At 35.2% G+C, this 11405-nt stretch overlaps 2 pseudogenes; one reads left to right on the forward strand and one right to left on the reverse strand.

Moving 5' to 3' along the window:
• Positions 1 to 3197: 3197 nt before the first annotated feature.
• Positions 3198 to 5663, forward strand: LOC138326959 (ATP-dependent DNA helicase RecQ-like; annotated as a pseudogene).
• A 421-nt stretch (positions 5664 to 6084) lies between these two features.
• LOC138327255 (uncharacterized) lies at positions 6085 to 11405 on the reverse strand (annotated as a pseudogene).

Genomic DNA, 11405 nt, shown 5'->3' on the forward strand with positions numbered 1-11405 from the left:
CGTTTAGCGAAACGTATATCGATGTAACTTATATGTTGACCTTAGATATTTCTCAAAAGGATATACTGCTGTTTTGATGTCATAAACATGTCATGGATAACTAGGATTTCATTCGTGAGTCAAACAGCCTATGTCTGACTATTATTCACACAATAAAACATGGTCAAACTATACAGTAATGAAAAAAAGAATCCAATGGACTGAAATTGCCCAACTTTTTGGGGGCACCAAATAAGATATTGCACGCTAGGAACTCTTCAATTGACGTTCTTGATGTCTGATATAGTTAAAAAATGTTACTATGAAAGTAGGTCAAGTAAACAAATCATGCAGAATTTTACAGACCCACTATCTGAGTTATTTAGACATTTCATATATTGAAAAGCTGTTTGAAGATTTTCATACATTTGACCTGTCTGAAGCCCTTTATTCCAGCATACTGCAAGGCGTCTTAGTTTTTGTCAAGAAGTCGTTTATGTTTGGCAATTTCAACCCTGTGACCTTTAATTAACGTCAAGGTCATTCATTTGACAAACATCTTTGTAGCCCTTTATTTGAGAATACGTTAGGTCTAACATTATGTATCAATGCCTTTCAGTTATTGAGAAGAAGTTGTTTGAATGAAAAGTTTATGAACGACGGCGCACGAAGTATGATCACTATAGGTCACCCTGACCTATCGGGCAAGATGATTTAGGGACATTTGCCCTTCTCCCCAACATGCTACATGTACAATATCAGGTCTCTAGTCCTCTTAGTTATTCACAAGAAGTAGTCGTTTAAGCTATCATTCTACAATCCCAATATCAGATCGACTGGTTCGCCCGTTGTCAGTATAATGTGACCGGGTGGGATGTGTTGCTTGGTGTGTCCGGTGGCATGCTTCAGTGATATAGCACTATAAAAAGGGCAACAGTTCCACTATACTTTTTGTTTGTTAGTTTGTTTGATTATTTTAACCTCCCATTAACAGCTATGGTCATGTAAGGACGGCCTCCCATGTACGATGTGTGTTGCGTGTATGTTCTGCGAGGTGCATGTTTTGGGAGACTGCGGTATATTCATGTAGTGTCTTCTTGTATAGTGGAACTGTTGCTCTTTTTATAGTGCTATATCACTGAAGCATGCCGCCGAAGACACCAAGCAACAACACTCCACCCGGTCACATTATACTGACAACGGGCGAACCAGTCGTCCTACTCCCTGTATGCTGAGCGCCAAGCAGGAGCAGAAACTACCACTTTTATATAGACTTTGGTGTGTCTCGGCCAGGGGACAGAACCCAGAGCCTTCCTCCCAGGGGCGAACGCTCAACTCCAGGCCAAAAGTGAGGCGGTGCCAAGGGAGGCATTAGGAAAATAAAGTAAGTTAGGAAGAAGAGAAAAGATGATATCCTAAATTTAGTCGCCTTTTACGATCATGCAATAGGGGCAGCAGGTACAATTCTAACGCCCTACCTGCAGGGCCAAATGTGTATTCAATTGACATTCACAATAGCACGCAATATCTGCACAATATCTAAGCAAATTATCAATATCCAAAAGGTCAATTGAAATTAGTGTTTCTACAGACAATAGTATTCTGCTGAATTTTACAACTAATTAAAATAAACAACAATAAAATCCGGTTGGTGTACATGGGTTTATTGGTGGGGTATTGATGTCTACTGCAGAAGAGATGTGCAAACGGTTTATGAGATAAAAAATGCGAAAATAATTATCTCAATACGATTTAAATGCAATAACAGATGATTAAATACAACAATTTTCTGTATTTCCCAGACAAAGAGTCCGTTAGAAGACGGGACATTATGTCCACAAGCATCAGACTGCTTTATTGAACCATGCACAGCCCTTTATATTAAGTTATAACGATATTATATGTCTTGGTTTTTCGATGAAGGATTATTTCACGACTGCATAAGACTGCTTTATTGAACCTTACAGAGTCCTTTACATTTACATCTGTAGTTATATGGATTTTAAAACTGTTTAGACCTATTGATACAACTACTTGACGACTTTTTAAATCTTTCAATGTCCTTCACATTTAGTTAAATACATGGATGTATTACTGTTTTGATCTATCGATAAAAATGACTTGACGACTATGACGACAGAATATTCTGATGAACTTGAAATTCGCGACCATTTTAAGATTGTTATATCAATCGTTTAATCTGCTGTTTATTTAAAGTTGTATGGTCTATCACTTTCGCTCTTTTTGTCATGGTGAAAACTGTTTAATTGTTATACACATTTTCCCCCGTCTGTCCGAGGTTTAAACTTTCTACTTTTACCACATTTTATAAAGTTGCAGCACTGGAAGTATTTTTAATTATAGAAGTAAAAAATCTTTTTAACGTGTACACGTCAAAAATAACCTCGAAAGATGCCGAATCATTCCGAACTCTTCCGAACATCGTCGCGACAATCTCGAAGTAACACGAGAGTTGTGAAAACAAATGTCAACAAATTTTTTCATAAACAAAACATGCTGTCGACCCCAGCAGACTGGATCTACAAAGAAAATAATGCTTGCACATTACAATATTTGAAACACACAATATTGATTTACGGCAATGTGTGAATTAGATGTTTCAAATACTCGCTTTGTGGACATATACCAGCACGATTTGCTCATATTAGCCAGAAGGAAAACGTAAACAAACACATGTGCGCTTACGCTAGTTACCTGGATCACCACATGCAGGACGTGTGGACATAAGTCACGTGGTACGATTCGGAATGCCGACAAAAGCCGAAGGTACTGAACGGTGATTGAAGGCGCTGTATTCAAAACTAGGAATATATTATCCCTATATTTCGGCGCTCTTATAGGCCGACATATTCTTTTGGGGAGCTTAATCAATAAGTTACATGTGCATGTTCAAATATCAGATGTTTAAGCAATATATCGTTACAGTGAAAAATAACAGAAATACAACTTTAAAACAACACCTTATAGATAATATATCAGATAATGGTGTTGAATCTCCAAATGACAACGTTCATGACCTTGGCAGATAATTTGTTTGTTTGATTAATTAACGTCCTATTACGTGCTCCGCTACAAACATCTGACAGTAGCCCATCGAGGTCACCGTCCGCGCGACCTTCGAAACTAAGAATATCATTAAAATATCGACCAATCAGAATTCGTCTTTCAAAGCGCGGTTCGGGTCTTCTGTCAAAATGGCGAATATGAGTGCAGACGAAGCGATCGAAAGCGTGTTGGCCACACATTTTCAAATTGAAACGATAAAACCCGAACAAAGGCAAATATTAGATGCCTTATTAGCCAAGAAAGATTGTATGGTCGTTCTTCCCACGGGATTTGGGAAGCCCCTTCCGTACCAAATGTTGATACCCACGAAAAGAGAGATGGGGAGTTGACGATGGAATGAAAGTTGTTGTTAGTTCGCCATTGACAGCTCTAATGCAGGATCAATGTGATCGTTTGAGCAAAATCCCTGGCATCAAAGCAATATATAAAGGTAAATCATTTGTTAAATATGTACAAATATACATGAAATGTATCGATCATCGATGTTTGATAAACATCATGCCAAGTTCTGAAAATTTTAAAAAAATTGTTTACGTTGGAACGTGAATGTTTCATTAATAATTTAACGGCCGATCGTTACGATAAACAAAACAGCACAACGTGTGTTTCCATTTAGTTTGTTTTCAATTTACAGGAGGTTGTTCTCAAACTGACGAAGACATTGAAAGTGGATCTTTTGATTTTTTATTTGCTTCACCAGAGACATTAGTTGGTGATCAGAAATGGAGAGTTGCACTGTAGCAGTTTGAAGTTTCGACCATTGTCGTTGATGAATTTCACACAATTGCGACTTGGTTAGTACATAATAATTCTATTTAAAGATGCTCCACCGCCGACAGAGCATAATATGATATTTATCATTTGATCAATAATTGGTGTTTAATCGTGTACATATATGCCTAATTAACACAAAAAATAACATGAAATAATTCATTTCGCCTTTGGTGCATGCGCAATCATTACTTCATTCTATATAAGATATAGTGCCACGGAATTTTTTCGGGATGCAATTAATTATTTTTCATATTTTTAACTTGAAGTAAAATTAGAAGCTCAAACTTTTCAATGGTGGTAATGATGTAAAATAAGTAACTTTTGTAACTGAAGAAAAATACAAAAATCGTCTGCTCCTGTTTTTGATAGTGAAAAAAATACCATTTGTCAGAGGTGGAGCATCTTTAATATAATACTAAAAGACAGTGTAGTCTAGTCCAACACTGATATTAAAACACAGACATAAAACCTTGTCAATGTTCAACCACTGTTGATTAAAAGTCTATAACGAACCATCAAGCAATAACTAATTGACAAGTGACCCTAATCTGATTAGTGTTATTACTCATTCTAGATACTAAATAAATACTATTAACAAAGAAAGGTAATATTAGAACATATGTCACAAATTACTAACAATAATGTTTTTAAATTTCAGGGGAGAAGATGAAGGAGACTCTAAAAAAGCATTCAGAAAATGGTTTTCATGTATAGGCGAACTTAGATCACTGCATCCACGAGCATCAGTTTTAGCTTTAAGTGCGACATGTACCCAGAAAATTTCAAACCGAGTGAAAAAAATTCTAAACTTGAATTCAGACAATCTTGTTGACATTAGAATTTCACCGAACAGGGAAAACATAAAAATAGTGGTGAATAAAGTTGCCAACAATACTGAAATGGCAATGTCATGGGTTGTTAATGGACTACAAGATGGACTTTTCCCAAAAACTTTGATTTATTGCATGTCAATAAAAGATGCAGCCAATATATACACTTATATACTACAGGAAATACCAGACTGCAAGTGTATTGACATGTTTCACTCAGAAACAGAGGATGTTAGCAAGTCAAGAATCATGGATTCCCTGAAAAACCCAAACAGTGACTTGAAAATAGTTGTAGCAACTAATGCCCTAGGTATGGGCATTGACATAAAAAACTTTTATAATGTTGTATTATATGGTTGTCCAAAGTCCATAGTTGACCTCGTGCAAGAGATAGGCCGAGTGGGACGAGATGGAAAAAATGCTACCGCCATGCTTCTCCATAACTCATACCATTTACGTGGAGTAGACAGTGATGTCAAAGCTGTTTACACGAAAAGTGCTGATTCTGACTGCAGACGTGCTACAATGTTGACACCATTCCTGTCCACTGCAGAGCTGTCAGACCTAGCCAAAAAAGAAAGGGACCATTCTTGTTGTGATTTATGCAACAGTATTTGTTCATGTGAAACATGTGCAAGAACACACATTGAAACACTTTTTCATTTTGTCTCTGATGGAAGTGACGAATCGGAAATGTCCGAGAGTGAAGCAGTTCCAGATGTGCATGTGTCAGACTTTGAGGATGAATTATTGGAAAGTCGTTGAAGTATTCGTATTCCATTTAATAAAACCGTTCATACTAAAGTAGCTGTTTTACTGAAAATCGTTTTCAAATTATTTCACACACGCACAACCAATATCCTCTCATCCCCGATACTCCAGGAGTTTCTATTGTTGTCTTTGTATCTACCACTGGACTATCTCGCATTCAAACCAGGGATTGTTATAACACAATTAATAGTAACCCCTGGAGTACCGAGGATGGTATTTCCTATGAACACTATTAACATCATCAGGAGTCTTTTAAATGGAGGGTATGACAAGCTATTGTCCCGTATGTACAGCAAGGTTGTCAGTATTACAAAACTTCATTATACTAGTATGGTTTTGTTTTATTAGTTTAACGTCCTATTATATAATTAACTGCCAGCTCAGGGTCATGTTAGGACATGCCAGGTTAGTAGGTGGAGGAAAGCCGGAGTACCCGGAGAAAAACCACCGATCAGCGATAAGTACCTGCCACACATGGGATTCTAACCTGCATCCCAGAGATGGAGGGCTTGTGGTAATATGTTGGGAAATCTTTACCACTCGGCCACCGTGGCCCCTCATTATACTAGTACCGGTAACTACTACACATAGCTTTAACCACATTTCATTTAGATACACACAAAGGCAAGATTAACGATTCTGAGACTTTATTGAAGTACAAGAAATATCAGAATATTTTAGCAAACTGAAACTTATCATTTGTTAAATATTAACTTAGTGAAGTTACAAATAAAGCAAGTACTGTAACAGGAATCAATGACAAAGCTACATACATGTATGTCATTCCTGGTACAATTTCAAATTGTATGAAAACAATCTAAACATTCTGACATTTCTCTTTACAGGATTTAAATGAAGAGGAAATTTCTTAAAAAAATGTGCAATCATAATTTACAACTTGCATCAATTCATATCAGTTTGAATATTTTTTGTTGCTACTTTGTCATTTCTGTTACCAAATGCCATTCGTGTTACCTGGTTTTAATTCTAAACATTTTCAAAGTCATACAGATAAAGTATTTCTGTTGCTTTAATTTGCCTCTGATTATTACTTATTTCAATATCATAGTATAATTAGATGACATCAAACTAGAGCAATGAAGATTCATTTTATAGAAAGAATCATTCTTGTTACAAACTTCTTTTCATTCCTGTTACCATAAATGAAAACTTGACCTGAACAACTACTTACACTTACAGCATGTATTTCAAAGTTGCAAAGACTTGAAAAGTCAAAATAGTAGAATCAATGTCCAACAATATCATTTCAAAATCAAGCCCATTGCTTAAAAAGGGAGTACATACACTATTCAGCACTAGCCATTTAAAAACGTAAAATGTGACTGAGAACCAATCTTAAAATGACCTTAGATGTTGATAAGATCTACAACAATACTAAACCAAATCCTTATCACTACGACACAGCACATAGATGTACTTGAACAGGAAACCGAAGTCTTTCGTCTGCTTCATTAAACCCTGTTATTCCTTAATCTATGATATGCATGGAGGGGTTTGTGCCTGTAAATGAAGGTTCCAAGTCCTTGAAAACATTTGTCAAAAATATTCTTGTCAGAAGAAAACACTCTGCACTTCATCTTTCTACCACTGATGTGTTTCAATGCATCAAGATCTATTTATCCATGAAACACTTCTTCACATCCTCACAATAAGATGGCAAGTGATGGAAGCCTTTACGTTGTGAAACATCACATACCGAATCGTAGTGCTTCACAAAGTTCATTAGTATTGGAAATTCCTTTGACCGAGCTAAAATGCTGTCTTTTGTCTGGAATCCAGAACAAGTGACTTTACTATCACGGTTCAAAAGTTCAACATATTCATCTAACGCCATATTGTTGTTTGCTCCTCCCTGTAAATTTATGCATCGGTTTGCTATAAGCCGAATTCATTGGTCATCAGGTAAAATGCCTTCTGTTAAGGCAATGAGATGGACAGATCCAATACCATATTTGGTTTTGTTTGTAAGATTGTAAATGGGAAGTTCATATTTCGCGGAGCGAACGGAACGATATCCATCTGCCATATCCACAGCCGAGTCCAAATTTTTGTGCAACAAAGTCAGTTTAAACAACAGATTACAGTAACTTTCAATTTCATCATTGTCCTTGTTTGGTTTTGGCTTTTTCACTGGTGGAACCTTTGCGTTGTGTTTGACTTCTTCGTGCACCTTTAATGATCCCACATAAGCATATGTCTTTTCACAGAAATGACATTTCACTCTCCCATCCTCCATGTTTGATATCCAATAGTTTTCTGGATGGTCAGGATCACTGAGCACTTCTCGAAGTTTTTCCATCAAATCCTCCCCATTATTGAAAAAATGTTTCTTCAACAAGCTTCTGCAAATTCCGTTCAGCCAGCCTATTTTAAATTCAGGTGTTGAGTTATTGAAGTCCTCTGGAAGTGGAATAGGTTCTTCGAAATTTGAACTACCAAATTCATTCAGGAACATAACACAACACAAAGCATCAAGCACTGTGTAGTATAAAAGTTTGTACGCTCTGTAATGATTTCTGACATCACTTTTCACATTTCTGGCATTCAATCTATTGCGAAAATAGTACATTGTGCCTTGATCACTCCCAGACTCAGTGCTGTAAGTCAGTCTTGCAATAGCCTAAAAAAGGGAAAGTAGTGCATTAAGTAGTGCATGAATTTGACAAACATAGGATTTGAACTTACCATGTCCTGTTTGAGGTTTCCGAAACATTTAATAAATAGGGAAAAGTATGTTAAGTCTACATAAAAGACTTAAATTGTTGAAATCCAAGATGGCCGTCTGTCGGCCATTTTGTTTTTGTGATCAGTCTTAAAGTGCAATATGTAACACTATAGACCAAAAGGATCCTATGAAATTTGAGTTCTCTCTGAGAAAGAGCAGAAACAAGATTTTTTTAAGAATGGACGACAGACCACAGATGACAGGTGAATTGACTAGCCCGACATCTTGATCTGATGATGGTAGGGCAATACAAGACATTTATTTCAACTGGTATAAACAAAATTTGATACATGATAACATGAAATGTAAAACATGTTGCCATCATATCACCACATATAAGCTTTAAATAAGACAATTTATGTTAAAAATACATAATCTATTTCAGTGTAGATTTTAATCAGATTGTATATATGTACCTCAAAAAGTTCATCAGTCTATGGAAATCCTCTATTTTAGATATGAAGCCTTCCAGTCGACCAGTCCGGGTATCACTATTTAGCATAGCTTGTTGGCCTGCTTGTATTCTTTCATCAGTTAATCGGTCACCTGAAAAAAAGAATACATCTACATGAAAACATCTCTCATACCTTTGCAGCATACATGATCTCATTGAATGTAATCAGGCTTATCAATGGATAATGTAGCCCCTCTTTCATGAAAATCCTTGCATTTAACACTATAACCTGGTTTACATTGATACTATCTGATTTCTTAGTTACGTAAGATATACTCAATGTTAATATGTAAAACTTTTTGTTTAGCTTACCTCCAAAGAAAACTGGTTCCAATATATCTTCATTCTTAAACGGAACATATTTGGTTTGAAATTCCTTCAACAGCTTGATAACTTCCGCAGTTTTGTTTTCATTGCAGTCTGATAGCCCGAGAGAGTACTGAAAATAACACAAGAAATTACATTCATTATATGAATAAAATGTGAAACCAAAACAATTAAGATGGATTTTTAAGCCAATACATATTTTGTTGAATATATACTAACTGATACATTACTTTGTATGGACAGAAAACCTATATCACCACCATGTTTCGAATAAATTTGTGGTACATTTCAATATAATTAAAACAAATAATTCCTGAAATACATTTTGTCGAACACCACTGTCCGAGATGGATAAGAAAACGCATAAATCAAATTTCTTGGTTTTAATCTCCTATGTAAAGATGAATATTTTAAATGAAATATCAAAGCTCTACCAAAGAACACTGGCTTTTGTGTTCTGCAAGATATGGATGGCAAAGTTTTAATTTTTTTTTAAATAGTGAAACACGCTTTATGGTTAATACATGTACAAATATACAGAAATAATAAATTAGCACCTGCTTTGTTTTTTCTCCTGCTCGGTCACTGAATTGGTGGGCCAGATGTTTCGGATAGATCTTCCCATAAATTGTTTTCATCTGTGATAAATTCTGTATTACAGAGGACGCAACAATAAAGATGAGCTCATCCATCAGTAAACTTTGTTCTTCTACTGAAGGAACGAACTTTTCAACCTCAATCTTTGTGTCTGTATCCTCAGATTGTCTTTCAGCAGGTATAACCCTATCAACTACAACTATTGTATTGAAAAGGTGTAGTGATATGGTCTTCTGCTGAGATGTTCTGAAAGAACAAGTAAAGATAAATTAAAACTCTATTTATAAAGTTTTATCACCCTGGCTGTTCATAGGATGTTAATATAATAAAACAAAACTAAACAAAACAGTTTATAATGTGCAGACCAGAAATAAATGAAATAGCTACATTACATATATCTTATAGTAATTGACATAAGTAGGTTTGCAAGTTTATCATATTTATTATACCAACACGCTGATTTTAATCAGATTGACCATTAACAGAAGTTAACATTCTAAATTAAAATTAAATTTTACTCATATTTGTTTCAAATACACAGACTCACCTGAAAGATGGTACAATGTTTTTATCTCTGTTATCACCTACAAGCTGATATTTATTCCGTCCACCGTTTTCCCATTCAATACGAAGCTTCAGAACCTCTTCATCCAATGTATCTTTCCACGAAACAAGTTTCTTGCGCACAGAACTTGATGAAACACACAATCCAATTTTTGCAATTCTGTCAATATCCTAAAAATTAAAAATCATGCATTTTTTATTCATATTTTGCTGAGTCATTACCTTTTAATTTTTATGAGATGAATTACATGTGAAGCTGTTACTAATTTCTGACATCTTCTTATAGCATATTTTGTACTGGTATATGCAAAAAGATTTATTTTTGCAGTAATTTAGACAAAATTCAAAATGGCTGCCTGTCTGCCATCTTGTTTTGCATAAATCAATTCAGTATCTTACCCTCAATGTGCATCCACCGTGAATAAGCACAAATGCTATGCAGTAATGGAGTCCTGACATCTCTAAGCTGCGACCATGAAGACCTGAAGCTACAGCATGAAGAACATTCATGAATTTTTTTTCTCTGGGTGAAACTGGGATATCACTTACTGTAGACCTGACAATTTTCAAAACATTTGTCTAGTTCCTCATGCAGTTTGTCCCATGAAAAGTGCAGAAGATTGTTATGGTCTTTCAACTGTAGAACAGATCCAGATGTTCTTTTACATAATTCTTTAGATTCTTCTGCTATAATCTCTGATGCGGCATCTACCACTTCATCTGGGTTGGTCTTCGCCAATAACTTTGTCACTGACAGTTCAACATTTTCTGATTTAAATATAGCTTTACAAAGCTGTTTATGCATTTCATTCTTTACTAATTGTGTCCTTGGCCCACTAGGATATGTCATGACTATCTGAAAATATTGATAACATCTAATGAAAATAAAGTAAATATGATATGTTAGCATACCATACATATGCAAGAGATCATTAATTTTTAACCACATTTTCTCATTCTATTTTAAGTTTAAATCTGAATGTTATACACTATCATTTCACAAAAAGGTTTTCATTAATGAATGTGAAAAGTTGAAAGTTCAAAACTTCAAAACATTTACTTCTGTGATACTTAAAAACACATATATTAATTTATACAAAAGTTTAAAATATTTCATAGTCATAGTTTAATAGACATATATACTGTACATTTATATGTGATTTGAAGGTAGTCCTCAATTTTACCCTGCAGCAGCTCTAGATATTCTTCCTGAAAAATGATGTAGGTACACCTAACATAATGTAAGTCTGAAAAAACAAACAAAAAAGTTAACAAT

The sequence above is a fragment of the Argopecten irradians genome, chromosome 7, assembly GCF_041381155.1.
Source record: "Argopecten irradians isolate NY chromosome 7, Ai_NY, whole genome shotgun sequence".
Taxonomy (NCBI): domain Eukaryota; kingdom Metazoa; phylum Mollusca; class Bivalvia; order Pectinida; family Pectinidae; genus Argopecten; species Argopecten irradians.